Raw genomic sequence first — 19,172 nt, 5'->3', positions numbered from 1 at the left:
AAATTAGAGGAGGGGGCCCAAAATATTGTAAAGGCTTATAAATGTGATGCCATTTAACAAATCAACACAAAGATTTGCAAAAAGATTTTAGATTTAAATATACATGGATTTGTAAATATCGGTGGGATGGATTTGTGAAGATCGGTGGGATTTTGTCAAGAGGGGGTTAAATTAGAGGGAGGTCTCAACATTTTTAGATGGTTTATAACTTTGTTGCCGTTTGACGAATGTGGACAACAATTTTTAGCAAGATTATAGACCCATACTTGAATGTTTGTGTAAAGTCTGATTGAATTTTGTTAAGTGGCGGCTAAGTTATATGACTATTGTATGTACATATATTTTGACACTTTTGAAAAAATAAAACATGGGCGTATTTCCAGATAGCTCATTTAAGGAGCCTTGACAAGGACCTTAAAGCATGGTTTTGCAAATGTGCCTGTGTTTTATTTTTTGATAAGTATCATAATGTAGGTACAAAGAATTGTGATATACCTTTGGTGACTGAGGTATGGCCTGTGGCCATGGGCAGTGGCCAGATTGTCTCGGTCATGGTATAATGTCATGACACAGAGAATCTGGTTACTGGCCATGACCATGAGGGAATACAAATGGGGTTAAAGTGGACATGCTTTCGAGGCCGTAATCAAGGAGCATGAGAAACATTGCCCCCTACCTTAAAATTAATGCACACCCATTATATTCCCCTGTCTACCTGACCCTCTATAAATGTGGTTGGTGTCCCTTCCATTATTTCCCTCCCACACCTTACTTCCTAACCTTTATTGCAAAATAAAATAAAATAAAAAAACACAAAAAAAGGTCCCTTTGGGAATCAACCTTCACGGTTTAAAAATAGAAGTAAACAAAAATAAACTTATATGGTACATCTACTTTACATGTTTTAGTAAAGTAGTTAGACTCAATAATATTCTCCTAAATTCCCATCAGCATGTTATATTATGCTAATGGAAGTAATGGACAATTGTATACTAGAGAAAAAGAAAAAAAACAGAAACAGTTGTCTGTCCCAAATACTTTTCTCCAGGATACAATAAAGATGGCCCTTTATGACTATCCATGGTCTCTGCAGTCTCCAATCTAGGCCATGCATTATTAAAAATCCTGATCGCATGTGCACACCATCACACAAAACAGACCTTCTACCCTTGTTACTTTTATGTTTGTAGCACTCCCTCATTGCCTGCTTTCAAACAGTCACACATATAACCACCAATGAGTTCAAAAATCTCTCCATCTAACCCAAGCAACATTTACTTGCACACAACTGCCACTTTAAAATGTTCTACAAATCTTTTGCATATGCATTTCCATATGCATTTCCCTTGTTTAGCCAAAACAATAGAACACACTGCTGCTATAAATGCACATATGCATTGTGCAGTAAAAGAAGTGCTTGAATGGGAAGAGGAGTAGGGATTGCCAAGTGCTCAGTGGAGCCCAGAAGTAAAGCGCCAAGGGATTCCAAAGTCGGAGGCTACCAGACACCTGCTGGGGCTGAGGAGTCCCTAGTGTGTGCTACACAGCCGCCAGGCAGTAGACCTACTAGGGCAGTGGGTAATGGGGGAGAAATGTAATATGTCAACTAGATATAGGGCCTGGAACCTGTAAGGTTGTTGAGGGACCAGGCCACCAGTCTCAGTGGCACTGGTTTGAGTTAGCAGGGAAGGGATTAAATAAAACAGGAACACAAAAGCAGAGTTTTCATAAGTTTCTGGAACTTAAGGAAGTCTAGCTCAAGTATAAGAAGAGAAGGAAAGTTTTTCAAAAGAAAGGCACCAGTCGAAGACAGAGACATGCCTCCCGCTCTTTGTTTCAAAAAGTGTTTGACAATCACAGTATGGGAGTTACAGCAGCAAAGGGCTCTTGCAGGGCAGTATTTAGGGAAACAAAGTTGGACATATCGTAGTCCTTGCAATAAGCAGGAGCCAATGTACACATTTTAGGGCTTCAGTGATATGATCCCTGGGCTTTAGGCCAAGGTTAAGTCTTCCAGCCCTTTTCTAGATTAGCCGAACTGGCATAGCCAGCAAACGGGGAGGTTAAGGAAGAGACTGTTGCAGTAGTCCAGACATATGTTCAGCTTCTGGGGGAAGGTGAGGAACGGTGCATTGCCCATAAGGAGGGCAAGCTGAAAGCATTGGCTTTTTTGCCAGCTCCAAAATGTAAGTAGTGAAGGAGAGAAACCACTTCAAGATGACCCCAAGGTTTTTGGCCTCAAAGAATGTTGAGAGTAAAGGGCCCAAAGACAGCGGACAGAGGATAGGAGAATAACAGGGTATCAGCATCACAATAACACAGATCTCCATTGTACAGCATTGAGACAGATATTGCTAGCCACACACAATGTTGTGATGGTGATCAAACAATCAGGGATTAAAAATGAGGATAACAAATTAGTTCAGGGAAGTTTAAGGAAAGCTGTGTGTTATTAACATAACACAGGAAACGAGAAACAAAAAAGACATCAGATGCACTAGAGATACAATATGATATGGAAGAGCCACATCTATAGGATAAAACACATGGGTACTCTGCAGGTACACAGTGAGGTGCTGCAGTACAAACAGCCCAGTTTCAGCTGGGAAGGGCTGTTAGTGAGGGAAACAAGTCAGCCAGTCCAGTGCCCGGTGCATGATGCTAAAGGTATCATGTAATCATTTCATGAGGATACATACAAAGGCGGAGGATACATCAAGGAGCACTATCCTCAATTGTACGTCAATCATAAATACCGTATACACTTTGTTTATATCATTCCACCATATTGCAAATACTGGATATGCCCCCTACAGTACCTATAATTGCTATAGACATATTAAAATACTATGGGCCTCATTACGACCCTGGCGGTAAGTTCCGTAAATTACCGCCATGGCGTAAATTACGTTAACGCCGAGTAGCGAAGACGTAAATAGCACCTAATTCCGACCCATCGGGCACGTGCTTTACGCCATGGCGGTAATGTAAAGTACGCCATGGCGCTAATGGGCCAAAAACGGCCCTTACCGCCATCGCACACCGTCCATGGAGCACTACCGCCACGCACACCATAGCGGTCACCGTACTTAGCGGTCACCGCAGTTAGCGGTCACCGTAAATAGGCGGAAGCGGAAATAGCGCCATCGCGCAGGAACGGGAAATGGCATGGCGGCCATCTTTAAAAACACAATCCATCGCCATCCTCCACTACCATACCTCATCCGGCCCCCATAACCATCCACACCCATCACCCACCCCAAAACCACATCCAACATGCCCAAAGTTGTAAAAAAGGCATGTGACAGGCAGCGCCAAGACCGCTTCACCAAGGAGGAACTTAACATGCTGGCAGAGACCCTGCAAGAGAATGCGGAAGTCGTATTCTCGACACAGATGACAAGGGCGGCTATCATGAAGAAGAAGGCGATATGGGCCCTAGTGGCACAGCGAGTGAGTGCAGTGGGGGCCGCACCCCGCACAGCCCAGCAGTGCCGGAAGCGCTGGGACGACCTGAGGCTCCGTGTCCGTAGCATCATTTCGGCTAACCGCAACCTAGCCATGTCAACTGGCGGAGGCTCAGAATCACCTATCCAGCTCCAGGCGTGGGAGGAAATATGCGCATCCACCATAGGGATGGAGAGCATTGAAGGTGTCGGAGCCATGGAGAGAGGAGTGCCGACCCCAGGAGACGCAGGTAGGTGGCCAGAGCTATGCATGCCACACTCAACAAAGCCCCACTGTGCGAAGTACCCAGTCGCCCCATAGTGCACATGCAACACATCGACAGGTGAACGTGCACAGACACATCCCAACACCACCCTGCAAACAAGCAGCATGCACACCCTAACTGCTGGAACACACATAGCACCATGCTACCTCCACACAAAAGCCACCAAACCTGTATGAAATGCGCTGCATGCACCGACTGTATAGATGTCATCCCCTAATGCACGTCCAATGTCCGCGGACCCATCAATAACACATCCCTCCTTTGCTCCACCACAGATTCCGACACAGAGCCCCAGGAAGAGGGCAACACCGCATCCTGTTCCTCCAGAATGGCCAGCCCGCAGGCATCCACCCCAGCCGTCCGGAAGGGAACCCACCGGCAGCCACCAACCCTGCCTGGGGTAGAGGACAGGCAAGTGCCAGCCCCCACTACTGCTGACACAGACACAGCAGCAGCAGCAGACATGCCACTAGTTGTGGCCACTGAGGGGACAGCCTCTGCCGCAAGCAGCACCCTTGGGGAGAGTGCAGCCATAGCGGCAGACTCTGACAGCGGGCCAGGCAGCATTGAGGACATTGATGTTGAAGGGCCCACTGCCCATCCACATTCCCCCGCAATTTCCCTAAGCCCCCTGCAGGCGGATGCCACACAGGGGCAGTCCGACTCCGACGAATGGCCAGCCACCCCATCCCCCCAGCCTGAGGTGGGCATCGCACCGGAGATGCAAATGGCACTGGCCATAGGCCAGCAGAACCAGCAGGCACTACAGGACATTGCAACACGGCAGCAACAACTAACTGACCTCCTCAATGCACATGTGGCACAGTGTGGTGGGCCAAGGGATGCCATGGAGCGGTCAGCTGACCGTGTCACAGCTGCCATATAGAACTCCACAAGGAGTATATGCACTGAGCTAGCGGCTGTGCGCAATGAACTCAGTGAACTTGTGCACACCATCAGGGACATGCGACCGAATGTGGGGCGTGGAGCCTCATCAACCACCAGCTCAGCACAGAGCAGCCCCGTCCGTAGATCTGGGCGCACTCTCCGCAGCACGGCCAGGGGTGCCCCAGGGGCCATGGGAGGGGATACACATCCTTGACTTGCCTGTTCAGCAGGACTACTCCGCACCTTGTAGCACGGACACTACTGCACCATTGTTGGGGTGTTCAGGGGGGAGGTGGGAGGGGGTTGGGGGTGTGTTGGGGTGTTCAGGGGGGAGGTGGGAGGGGGTTGGGGGGGTGTTGGGGTGTGCAGGGGGGAGGTGGGAGGGGTGAGGGGGTGTGTCACAAGATTTCACTGTTGCAATACACATTTATCATTACCACAAACCAAATGTGTTGACATCTTTATTGCGTCCATGTGCTACATTGTTGTAGAGTCCACAGTGTGCATGTCCCACACACACACAGTGCGCCGAGTGCCGTCTCCACGTGACACGCATACGCTGTGTGTGCTAGAAGCATTGGTCAATGAGAGTCTGACGCATGACACGCCCCTCCTGTGCATCGCTGCCTCCTTGAGGTGGTGCCCCATCCCCACCCTCATCATCCTCATCGTCAGGTGGTAGCAATTCTACGTCAGGGGGCAGGGGCACATTTCTTCTGACGCACATATTGTGTAGCATGACACATGCCATGACGACCATTGCAACCTTTTCATGCCGGTACAGGAGTGCCCCGCCAGACCTGCTGATGCAGCGGAAACGTGCCTTCAGTAGGCCAAAAGCTTGCTCGATCACTACACGCGTACGGGAATGGGCAGGGTTGAAGTCCTCCTCATGCTGGTTCTGTGGGTTTCGGACTGGTGTAAGGAGCCACCTCTTCAGGGGATAGCCTGCATCACCTGTATGTGGGCAAGAATGTATGCGTCAGGGATGAGCTTGAGTGATGTACATGAAATGCCACCATGAATTGCATTGAACATTGATTTTGCAGCAGTTTCTTCTGTGCTACTGGTTTCACACCGTGCAACCGCTATATTGTTATTGTTATTGTTATTTTGCACTTATATAGCGCCTTATATACCATTGGTATGGTCTGAAGGCGCTGGTAGGTTGAACGTCCTTGGTTACCGAAGTTCAGATCAGTAGAGAGAGTAGGGAGAGTCAAAAGGTGCGTGTGAGCACTGGGTATGTGTGCAGCTCGTGCGGTACTTGTGTAATAGCTGCTTCTTAGCGGCAGATGTGGTGGTTGAGAGATCAGGATAATGTGTTCGTTCTGGCAGGATTTATCCAGGACGGATGTGGCTGCGTTAGGCCTGAGGAAAACGCCTGGCTGGGGGTGTGAAACCAGCAGTGTTTACATAGATTGATGTGGAGTAAGCGGTGTTAGTATGGGAACAGTTATACCGAATGGTGTCATAGTATCTCTGTGTTCTAGTTGAGTGGTGATGTAAAGGAGAGAGTAAGCGTGGTGGTGTGATTTGATGGGTTATATGCTCTTTCAATGTGCACATTTATTAATGCAACTTTTCCCAGAGAGGGTACCGGGCAAACTACAAAATTCATTTTCCCACGAGAGGCTAATGGGCGGTTTTCTAAATACTATTTTCCATAGAGAGGCTATTGGGCACACTTCTAAATTCAGTTATCTAGAGGCTATTGGGTACATTTCTAGGTGCAACTTCATGGAGCGTCTATTGGATATACCTCTATAATCGACTTTCACAGAGTGTGCCACATGTCTCACATGTGCCGCTTTTGAATTCCAAGGCACGAGGTATGCAGGGGTGACATGTGCCTTGTGAGTGCCGATCCACTGTGTCCGTTCAGGCTGTTTCTGTAGGTGACCTGGCACGTGTCCCGTGAGGGTTGCATTCACATGATAGCGGGAATGCAGTCTGGCTCATCATTACCCCAGTGAACAAGACTGTTGCCCATGGGGACAGTCTGTGGGCCTTGCTGTCTGTGTTTTGGTGCATTGTTCTTCCAGTCCATCATGTGCCTCCTTTGGGCACAGTCATGGGGAACAGGCCTTTCAGTAGAAGCTGTTGGTGACGTGCATGGACGTACATTTCTTTGGAGTGTATGTGGTCACGGTATGGTCAATGCACTTGTAGGTGGTTGTGTCAGGGTTGGGTGACACCTTCATTGACATGTCAGGTCTTCTTAGGTCAGGCCTCATGTATGCAGGTGTCAGGTGACGTGAATGCTGCCTCAGGGTGTGTTGTGGCTAATGCTAGTCGCAGCCAGATGGAGCATGCATCATTCCCCCCCCCCCTTCCCGCCAGTTGGAGTATGCATAATTCCCCCCCCCTGCATTGGTATGTCATTTACACACCCACTTCACATTTCAATGCCCATGACATTGGACTCACCCAGTAGCCAGGTTCTGGGCCCTGCCTGTTGCTCCATGTAGCGTGGTAATGTTGAGTTCCTCAGGACCAATGAATCATGGGTTGATCCGGGGAATCGGGCACAACAATGTGTGAAGATACTGTTGGAGTCACAGACCATTTGCACGTTGATTGAGTGAAATTGTTTGCGGTTCCGGTACGGTACCTCCTGGGCACGTGGGACCGTCAATTCCACATGGGTGCAGTCGATGGCACCGATGCAACCAGGTATGCCAGCTAGTGCATGGAAACCCACTTTGGTGTTGGCAATCTCCTGGGCAGTCCGTGGTAGTGAGATGTGGTCATCTGTGTGCTTGAGGAGTGCATCCAGCACTTGCGTCAGTGTACGCGAAAACGATGGTTGTGATATGCAATGCAAGTGCCCTACTGTGTGCTGGTAGGTGCCTGTGGCCAGGAAGTGGAGCACGGACACTACCTTCAGTAGGGGGGGGGGTGGCGGTGGGTGTTTCAATCATGCTGGCGATGTCGTTGTGTATCATGTCCACGATGGTGGTGATGGTGTCCCGGTCCAGTCGATACAGGGTGTGGATCTGCTCAGCGGTGAGGTTGAATGGGTTGGGTCTGATGCGTGGGATTGGGGGCTGCCTGCGTGGTAGCACTGGCTGTGCTGGTGGGGCATGCTGGGCCTGCCTTGCCCTCCTTCTCCTCCTGCGTCTCCTCTGTGCAGCCTGTTGTTGTTGTTGTAGTTGTTGTTGTTGTTGTTGTAGTTGTTGTTGTTGTTGTTGTAGTTGCTGTTGTAGCACTCGCATTGCTATCAGGTCCTCCAGCCCCAACATTGCTAGTCCTATCGGTAGCATTGTGGTGTGTGACTGGGTGTGGGCAGGGGTGGGGTGTGCTCTTTTTGTGCTTCCTGTGTCTGTATTGCCTTCACCTGTGCTGTTTCTGTGCACCTGTGGCAGCTGCATTCACTTAACTTGTCCCTTTGCGGTTGATTCGCGATGGCGTTGTTAGCGCCATGGCGGTAAGGTACTTTACGGGCTGGGTGATGGCGTACGGTGCATGTCCGCTTGGGTCGGCATTCGTGTACCTTACCGCCATGGCGCTAGTTACGGTGTGGGAGGTCGCGTGCACGCGCCCTTGGCGCAGTTAGCGGCAGCGTTGTCTACGATGCCGCTAATGGCATCGTAGTTAACGGTCAGGGGTCGTAATCGGCCCTAGCGGAAAACGATGGCGGTAATCGTTTACCGCCATCGTTTTACGCTTAGCGCCAGGGTCGTAATGAGGCCCAGTATTTCCTCCTATTTTGTTTATCAAACCCATCCCATGTTTTAGGATGCTCTGAAGTCCAAACTCCCCCCACCTTTTTACACAGACACTGCGCAGAGGAAGATGGTGACTGAGAGTAAAAACATTAACTTTCACACATTGTACTGGACATGTCCCGCTAATCGTGTCAGGCAAAGTCAGGCACTTTAGTCTAAGTGCATACACCTGATACCAATCAGCTCTCCTCACACAAATAAAAGGGAGAATCCAAAGACACACTCTAAGCAAGGCGGAAGACAAGTACAAGCAAACCTACTGGAGCAGAGCGATGGACCAAGAGACAAGGGCAGCGGGTTGAAAGCCCCAATAGTTCCTTACTGGAGGTCTTTCAATCTGACAAGCAGCAGAAGACACGTTGGGAAGGACAAATTCCAAAAGTGAAGACTGCATTGTGTTTGAAGGACGCCAGCGACCCTCCCGGGTGAACAGCAGATTATCGGAGGCAAGGCTATGTCTGTGGTACTAACCTTGACTGATGATTTGGGAATCACAAAAGACAAGAAGAGACGCACACAGCGGTAAGTTGGCAAGTAACCTGAAAGACCGGTGTATTTTAAAGTGTGAAGCAGCAACCGGTCAAGTGGCACAGCGAGTAGAGCGCTCGCTTTGACATCCATGCAGAGCCTGCTAACGCAGGTTCTAATCCCGGCAGGGCCAAACTCAGCCTTTCATCCTTCCGAGGTCGATAAATGAGCACCACACACCGTGGGTAATAATAAGCAGTGCTCAGATACCTCAGGGTTCGTAGCGCTATATAAATGCCAAATTATTATTATTATTAATATTAACATTATATAGCAAGTGAAGGCTGCATGCATGTGAGTGAAACAAGAGGAAAGGCAGACTTTTGAATGAACTTTGAAGTAAAAGACAGCTGCGAAAACACTGATACTAAGTAACAGAGTGCCTCAGTGAAATGATGTAGCCCACTCGAAATTCTCTGTGAAAAGTAAATTGTTTGAAGCAATAAAGTGTATGAATGGCGAAAGTGAAAAAAAAAAGTTGAACTCCCAGAGAAGTGAAAGTTGAACTGTAAACTTTAAGTCTAAGTGGTCCTGCAGTGGTCTCTAAAAAAAGGCATGCACATTCGACAGTCTTTGACATCCAAAAGTGGTCTGAGCCCGACAGAGGGAGACACAAAGTGAAAAAACCTTGGGGAAGGGAGCCTCCTTGCAAGTTTGTGTTACACTTTACAATGAGAGGCCTGAGCCCGGCAGAGGTGTACCTATGGAAACTGTGTGGTGAAAGGTCTGTGCCTGACAGAGGGGGACCTTGGTGAACTTATTGATTGAAAGATTATTTTGGAAGTCAAGAAAAGAGACTTAAACATGGAAGCCCAGAGGGGCCTCGATCCACTTTTTTGGAACTGTTTATTGTGTTGAAAGCTGAGCCAGAGTGTGTCATTCTGTGTAGAGGGATATCGTTACTCCGTGAGGTCTAACATGAGGAGAAGAGCTGGTTCAGCCACATTTATTAATTTGAACAGTGATTTTTCCTTTTGCATACATTTCTCTTCTTTGCATGTTTTTTGTACAAGAGATAGGGCAGGCATTAGCTTTTGTTAGCATAGACGATTCTGATTTGACAGATCCACTAGGGATGCGTTATTTATTATTTAATGGCCAAGACTACTCCATCCTAGTTACAAGGCATGCCTCCTCTACAGAGCACACACCTTCAATGGTAATAATAATTCCACCCACAGAATTACAGCCTAAACAGAGTACCCCGGCTATAATTCTGCCGATATCTGGTGGAATCACCGCTACTGCTGGCCAATCAGTGCTAATTCCACTGGCCGAATTAGCGCTGGTGTAAAAAAGCCTCATCGCCAGAACGGGAAGCATGGTCACGGAGTGATGAAAGGGGCCAGTACCCAGGAATTGCAGGACAGAGTCTAGCTATAGCAGTAGGGGCACAGCTGTACTGATGTTGATCCTGCTCTCAATGTCGTACTGTATTGTGGGTTGAGCAGCTCACCTATGGTCTCCCTGAGGGTTACCTGCTGGCTGCCCGTGAGGGTCCAGGGTGAGTCCCTGGCCCTGAGTATGGGCGCTTGCCTTACATGGTGTCTCCTCCTCCTTCTCCTCCTTTTCCTTCTCCTCTCTGCACCCTGTGCCCTGGGCTGGTTTTCCTGACTCTGTAAATCTGGGCGTAGCATGAGCAGCTGCATATCCCATCTTGCAATGGCTAGTGGCAGCATGGTGTTGGAAAGTGTGCTTGGGGAAGGTGTGTGCCTTATGTAGCCCTCTTCAGTGGATTGGGTTCACCTGTGGCTTCATTTGTGGCACCTGTATGTATTTACCTCCACCTGGAAGCCAGAGGTCATTGTGCTGTGTTTTCGGTGGAATTAGTACTGAATTTTGGCAGTATTACCGCCATGCCTAGACTTGTGATAGTACGGTAATACTGCTTTGGCGTTTCAGTGGTAATTCCACCGACTGTGTCTCTGCTGACTGTAGTTCTGTAAACAGTAATTCCAATAACTGTAACACAGTCAGCGGAATTACGCTGACTCACGATTCAGCTGAACGGTAAATGTGGTGGCAAATCCATTACTGTCACTTTTAAGGTTGACCGCCAGACTTGTAATGACCCCCAAAACGATTTCATTAATCATAATTTCTTAATACATTCTTAAATATGTTTTCCCTTATTTCTAATGCAGTAAAAATCTGCTTTTAAAAAGCACATAACTCAAGCACCAATGGAATTTAGACACTATTCATGCATCTCTCCCAGAATGTCTGTCATAAACTAGAGTTATGTACACAATTTGAAAACTGTTCCTGTCTTCTCCCGGCTGGAGCTTTACAGTCTATTAACCAATGTTAAGTCATCTCACGCCAGTCTGCGTTGTTGCACAGTGTGCAATCGTATTGTCTCGCACCCACCATCTCTCTTGGAGTGATTACATCTCTAGTGTGTTTTAGATTGAATCTACAATACGCATGCATCTTACAGACGTTTTATATCGGGAAATCGTTTTAAATAGGGCATAACATTTCCTGCTTCCCTCCGTGTTTTAACAAATTCCTTGGCCCGATTTTTAGCTACTAATATCTCATGTTCTTTTTTTTCTCCAATCCCACTCGTTACTCTTCTCTTGCACTTGAATGAGCCACGTGAGTAAAACTTCTTGTTCTGTTATTTCATGGTATGATGCACTTAAGTCGATATCTGTCAAAAATGACCTGTGCTCTGACCATGAGATGGGTTCTTCTTTCAGTGTTTGAAACAGGAACCACAGTAAAACAATGGTCTTTACCGCCTTCTTTTTCATAAGCAAAGCCATTCTTTGCTGTTCTCCGAAGGTTCTCAGAGATGTTAAACCACATTCCAATCTAATGTTGGGTCGGGGACACGTCTCTGGTAGTTATCGTCAATAGGGATTGGGTTACTTCTATCCATCTCAGAAATGTTAGCTACATGGCTAAGGTTTAAGTTATTTGTTGTTTGTAAAATATTCTTAGAGGAATCAGAGAGAAACCCAGGTGTATTGCCAGTATCATAGTCTTGACCCTACTGAGTGCCTTTCGCTTTATATCAAGTAGAGTGGTGTTAGTTCTGTAATGATAGTAAGCAACGACTATGATACATGCCAGACCATCATATACTAACACATTTGGTGCTGGTAGATTAGCTGAACAAAAATCACTTTTCTAGTTCACCATTTGCGTCTTGTCACTCATCTATGTTATAATGGCTGTCCCTTGAACATGACTTTGCCATTTACTTTAATTCATACCACATGTTAGCCTTATAACATGAAATAAGATATGCTGAGAATTATGCTAATTACAAAATGAAAAAGAAAACTGTAGAGCTCAACATTATTGCCTTGTCTATCAATATATTCCTAGTATTGCAATTGTATAGACTACAATTTTCTACAAATCAACCAAGTACATATGATAACGTTACCTTCCAGAGCAATGAGTTTGCATTCAGAAATGACGTTTTACAAACAACTTAATGTGACAAATATTTAGAAAACAAGCATCTTTATTTGTGTTGTTATGTTTTGTGATACATATATAGCACCTAACTGCCCTGGCTACGGCCTGTAAGCACTCCAGTGTGTCTGGGAGTTCAAGAGATACTGTTCTGAAACATACATTATAAACAATACATGGAATTGTGGCAGAAGTACATTACCTAATATGTTATCTATTTATTTATGCATTTAGTTTATTTACAGAAAACGTTAAGCATATTTATGTAATAAATGCAAATTTAAGAAAAAAAACATTAAAATCCTTTCAGTTTCACATTGTTTCCTATCCAATATCAAAGAAAAAGAATACACAGATACTTAATAGAAAGGTCAAATTAACTAGAATTAATTAGAAACCACTAATCAGTCTGTGTTTCTATGCATTTGGCAACTTCGTTCCCTGCTTCCTTCCAAATGTAGTAGGCAGCTGCAACTATTACTACTAAGTATGCCCCAAGCAAAGTGGACCAACATTGGTCCCCGCCAATATCTTTTATTCAATGAACAAAAGTGCATAGGCCTTCCTGTAGCATTCTTGCAATGATAACAACTTTGGAAAAATATGGCGACTAGTCTCCATCTCCTTATGCCACAGTCTACAGAGTCGGGCATCCAATGGAACGTTTTGTCAAGAGCCAATATGTTCCATAGTTGGTAGTATGTTCAGGCGCAGATGTAAAGCAACACGTCTTAATTCCATAGAGCAGAGTTTAATCAGGTAATCACAAACTAAATACCACGAGAAACCCTGTGATGAGTACTCTTTACACCTAGTTGTTTTTTTTTTTTTCTGAAAGCTGCTCCACATTCATTTCCCTTTCCCAGCATTTTGCTTTGTTTTTTATCTTTAGTTCGTAAATTTGGGTCTGTGCTCCAGATATCTGACTCCAAGTCTAGTGTTTTTATGAAACTGACAGCTGTGTTTTTAATTCATTTATGAAGATATTTTTTGTCTGTAGTTGCTTTACCACAGCCTAACAGCTATCAATAGTAGTGCATTTCTTCAATAGTTTACCTGATATACATGTATGGTTAAGTGATTATTGTTAGCAGAGAGGACAGGTAAGTAAAAAAATCTACCCATAAAAACAACTAACTATAAACAAGTACAGAAACAAACACACACCGGAAACCATTATAGCTATGTATTCATACAAATACTAACAAGTGTACGGGCACGTAGTATCGGCCTGTTCTATTTATTAGTTGCCTGTGCTTGGTGCTGGCTGTTGTGTGATTTGGTATGTCAGTGAATATGTGCATGCTGGCACGAGGATTCAAATTAGCAGCATCTTGAAAACACCTGATTATCCATCCCTAAAGCAAATGATTGCAGTTGAGGGATTGGAAATACCGTACATGTACTTTTCATACACTTGACATGCACATTTAGTGGTCTAAACGTACATAAGCCTTGTAGCATATCAAAACAGAGCATTTGGTAAACATTACATGGAGAATGGCACATTACACTGCATACATACTGGTCAGGCCACAGCCTAGTCATGCAGACGCAGGAAAGCCATATGATGAATTCAGAAGACATGCCAAACTGTGCTGTTTCATTCCATGCATATTAGCCAGAATGAAGAGATAAGAAAAAGGATATGGCCCACGCAAAACAATGCACTGCCCAGCAAGACTGCATAAGACAATGCAATAATGCAATATACATGAATCACCACTCATATCAAAAACAGATATCAGGAATTAAACTAGGCAAACACGGAATGCAAAGGCTGATTGTCAAAACCTCCATTTCACGTTCTCTCCCTTCCACTGTCACACCTTGTCCCCCTGCAACCTCTCTCTCAATGTACAAAGTTTACAAAGAGAAAGCCTGTTCCAATATGTCTCTCCTCTGAAGCTTATATCTCATACTTCATGACTTTTTCATCAGGATAACATGTCAGACTTCACTGTGTCACTGGCAGGCCCAATTAAAAAAATCCAGTCACAAATGCTTCCAGAATGAAAAAGAGCTCTGTCCCCTGGCAACAGAAGAAGGGCATTCCAGCAAGGACAGTAAACAGCTGTATGTTCCAATTAGAGAACACCGAGAGCTTTAGTTATGGAAAGAACAAAAAGAGCGAGAACAATATAGCGAGGTTCATTATCATTTGCAATGTGGATTGGATGGTAGGACAGCTCATTGGGCTAACTACCAAAATATATGGGTTTTCTCACTTTTGAATGGTTCACTGTGAGCCTTGACATTATTTCAAAGTTAGGTAATTTGCACTGACAGTGCTTCCTGAACTTAACAGTATTGTGTATTCAATTGAAAGTGCACTGGACATGTATTGAACTGTTTTCTTCCACCTCAAACAATGTTTCTGCAAGCTGACAAGTGATTGCCACTTGCATAGATTGTTCTGAAACTTGGAATTCATCAGCAGAACAGCAGTTCAACATGAAATGCAAGGTTCAATGCACATCAGTCCATGCCATGTTATAGGGTGGTTATGAAAACGAGGCACAATCAACATTTTTGTTTTGTCTGGGTTGAGTTCAAAGCTGTTGATACACATCCAATGGTTTATTTTTTTGAGGCTGTTGATAAGGGTTGGGTTTTGTTCTTGACTAGTGCAGATTTTTTAGATGATTTGTGTGTCATCTGCGTAATTGTAGCAGGCAAAGCAGTGTCATTTGATGAGGTTGACGAGAGGGATCATGTAGATGTTGAAAAGGAGTGGTGAGAGTGATCGGCCTTGTGGGATTCACAAGTTGTTCTACGGGGTGTTGAGTTGAAGGAGGTTAGCAAGGTTGTTTCCATTCTTTCTGCCATGAAGGATTGTAGCCAAAGTAACGCTGTGTTGCAGATTACTATATCCTTGAGTCTTTTGATGAGAATTTCGTGGTGGACTTTGTCTAAAGCTGCTGATAGATCAAGTAGTATTTGGTGCAATTTATTGTTGGAATCTGCGCTGGTTTGTAGGTTATCCCATAATGATAATAATGCAGTTTCCGTTGGTCTCATGGGTCTGAAGCCAACGTATGCGATGTGCCTTTAGATGTAAAGAATACATTCACTCAATAAAAAAGAGTGATTGGGTGCAATGTGCACCAACGGTTTAAAGATGCTCTTCAGCAATCCCAAATCAGACCATGTTCTTGCACCAAGAAAACATGTCTGGATCAGCACATTTTAAGGCAGAGTATCTGCCTTTTATAATTGTCAAATGAAATCACATTACTTATATTATTATTATTATTATAATTGGTTATTTATAACGTGCTTAATACCCCAAGGTTTCTAAGCGTGGACCCAGGGATCGAACCTGTGTTGCTCTGCATTGTCTTGCTTCCAAGGCAAGCGAGTTGCCCCTGAGCTATCCTTCCCAGACGTACAGCTCTCATACTGCTCCGTATCAGGTGTGAGCAATCTAAGATTGTCAGATAAAACAGTTTCACTTTATCAAGGTTAGAAATAATCCTGGCAGGACAGAGTTTGATGTTACTGCTTGAAAAATACAGCTCAAAAAGATCCCTGAAGGATGTGTTTTGGCAGGGAGGGGAAGACGCTGGGCATAAATGGCCATGAGAATTTATGGCCAGAGCAGTCAATGGATGAGTGATTAACCGAACAACACCTACATATTTTGTGTCTCTCCTCTCATACCCTCCTAGCTCTACTCCAATGCAGTAGTTTTGGGTTATAGGTGACGCTGAAGCACCACTTAATAGCCAAAAGTAAAAACTTTCCACCTGATAGCCATTCTTGGGCAGAGTTATTTGCTTCTAACTGCCTTCGTTTTTTTTTTGTGCCGACTTTCCCTCAGTTCAAAAACATTGCACACTATTTAATGGCCATTAATAATACATATGTAGAAATTGAAAAATATTCAAGAATGACATTATTTGGCACCTACTCGTGGAATTGGTGTGTTGATTTTGTGTTGGTCAAGAAAATCTGAGGCAGGCATATGGGATTTCTTTGGTTGGAGGAGAGCACAAATTCACAGAGCTGACACTATAATTTGCTGGGTGGTAGAGAATAACATCCCAGACAGGCACACGTGAATGGTTGGGTGGCAGGGATAAAGGATGAAAGAGAAGCATCTGTGAATTTTCGGTGGTAGAAAACACAAAATAAACATGTCTGATTCGATAGCACAAAAACAAGCCATGGGTAGGAGACGGGGAGGAGCACATCTGTCATGCGTTTCTCAAAGGTTACATTCTCCACTCTGAGCAGTGGAGAAGTTCAAACTGTATGCGGGTCTTTAAGGCAACTTGAGGTGCACACGACTAGCTTTGGGAAGAACAGGACAGTTTCCCGGTCTTTTGGAAACAAAATGATAGTAAAAGCACAGTTGTCACAGTTGCGTCAGGGGGCAGACGAGGATGCTCAGGAGGAAAACGATACTCTCCCCTCATTTTTGGCATAAGGGGAAAAAACTATTTGCGGCATGGCTGCCTCCAAAATCGTTCCGACTCTGCCCTGGTGAATGGAGTAATTAACGGTCCGTTCCAAGGTTGGAGGGACCGGTAATTCCCCATTCACCAGGGCCCTTCCCCATTCCCATTTGAGCCCCCGTCTGGCTCATTCTCCTGGTGAAACTATCTACTGAGGCCTGCTGCAGTGGAACTATATGACTCAGGATTGTGTTAGATGTCCATGTTCAATCCCTGTAGGGATATTGCCCAATGCAACAACATGTGATTCTATCCCTGTAAGTCATAAGCCACATAATGGGCCTGCTGTCTGTTTGAACCATGAAGTGAGACACAAACATGTAGGATTTTCAGTTTGTGTACAGCCCAAACCAATGCAAATGCCTCCTTCTCAATTGAGGCCCACCTTCTCTCTCGCTTGGTCAAGCACCAACCAAGGTGAAGAGGTCAAGTATCAAACCATGGCCAATGACGTCACAACCTAAGCACCCACCGCGGGACGAGTTTGGCTCTCTGACTGCTGCCTCGGATGTCAAGATCCACCGTGGCCACGCCCCGCACCCAAAGGTCAGCTGCGCACCATCCAAAGCATGTGGTGGGGCACCAAGTGGAGCTGAGACTGACCTTATGAATCAACTCGACTAGACGTCACCAATCCATAACGCCATCATTAGAGATGACATGACGACATAGCCACGATGAACAAGAACACACGCGCGGCCAAGCACCTGGATCAGACCCACACCAACCCACATGAAGAACATACTCAGTGCTATCACTTAGAGGACCGTGCACACCCACAGACATGCATCATTGTTATTTTTCACATAGGCCCACCACCGCACAACAGAAACGCAAGACGCCAGAAGAGCTTGTGCACATGCTTGCAGATGCTTCATGCTACTAACACCCTGGAGATGACACCCTGTAGAGGACTACTGTATAAGGATCCAATTCGCACCTTGCGACACTCGCCTTATGGACTGTATGCGGCCACTCACGACTAGGCCAAGGTAGACCGCAAACCAGAGTCCCCAGACCCGCATCAGCCCAGCCGGAGCTCCAAGGCGCTGATCATGCAGAACAAGACCCTGACGGGAGCCCCACAGCCAAGGCCGCGAAGTTGCAATCAACATGCCATGCTCTCGGCGCCAAGGTCACACCTGCCACTGCTAGGGACTCCTCAGAGCAGAAATACAAATCAAATCCCCGTAATTCTGCCTCAGCCACAGTGTCTCACCACGTGACCAGGCGGACCTGATAAGATGCCAAGCTCCAAGGACTGGAGAAGCTCTTGGGTCTCACGTCTGGGACCCAGGCGGCAACAACGAAGTTACAAGTTGGACAGCGGCGGTGATGGGAAAGCAGCACCCAACAGCCAGTAGTAAGACCTGTCCATTGTCCGCCACTGACACATAGTCACACGCTGTTGCCAGCACTAGGTACATCGCGATCTGGGAACGATGATGGTCCCAGGCTTGGGGGCTCATGGATGAACCAATCAGAATACGAGGGGCTAATCACTGACGACACCATAATGCACCCAATCATTAACTTTCTTTTTTTTGTTATTATTTTTTTTTTTATTTAATTGCGAAACAATTTTTACAAAATGTTTATGATCCACCAAACTGTCTTTTTCATTACATACATAGGTAGAGGTGTAATGGAGAGGTTAGCCAGCCAGGTTTTCCCCTCCAAGGGTTCCAGCTTACTGAATGTCCAAGTACTTCAGGAAAGAGGTCACTCCAATTACACCTCGTCTGTTGTTTCCGCACGTCAAAAAATTCCACAGGTTATCTACGCCTAAAGTTCTGTAATTTTCCAGCGGTTCAGCAAGGAATCTTGTTCTTTCTCTTTTAAGTTTTTTGCACTCCAATAGCAGGTGCCTACTGGTTTCCACTAAGGAGTCTTCCTTGCAAAACCAACAAGTATTCGTGGTCGACTGCTTTCTTATCTTTAGAATTCCGTTGGTTTTCACTTGGTTTAACCGAAATCTTAAAAAAGATCTGCTTAGTCTTTTGTCCGGGAATTGCTTTAGGTACCCTCTGACGTCGTTCAGCTTCATAGGTGTTTATGGGAAATATTTGGTCAACATACCTGTTGGCTGTCTCCTGCGTGTTGATCCAGTCTGCCTCAAGGAGCTTCCTTGAGACTTTGTTTGGATTCTGTAACAGGAGTTCAACGGTTGTGTCCAGCTCTTTCAGTATATTCAAATTTAGATGTTCCCACTGCTGTAGCATCAAGTTTGATCCATACACCATCTCCCTTCTAATTAATTCCAGGACTTTGGCTTTGGGGCTGTTTATCACTTTCCTGTACAGCATCAATTAGGCTCTCATTCTCATTACCAACAGCGATGATATGCAGAGTTCTCTTCTGATTAACGCCATTGGGGTGGATTTCGCCAACCCCAATACA

This window comes from Ambystoma mexicanum, chromosome 8 (assembly GCF_040938575.1).
Source record: "Ambystoma mexicanum isolate Mex_15411 chromosome 8, UKY_AmexF1_1, whole genome shotgun sequence".
In the NCBI taxonomy this organism is placed as follows: domain Eukaryota; kingdom Metazoa; phylum Chordata; class Amphibia; order Caudata; family Ambystomatidae; genus Ambystoma; species Ambystoma mexicanum.
This window is presented reverse-complemented; position numbering follows the sequence as displayed.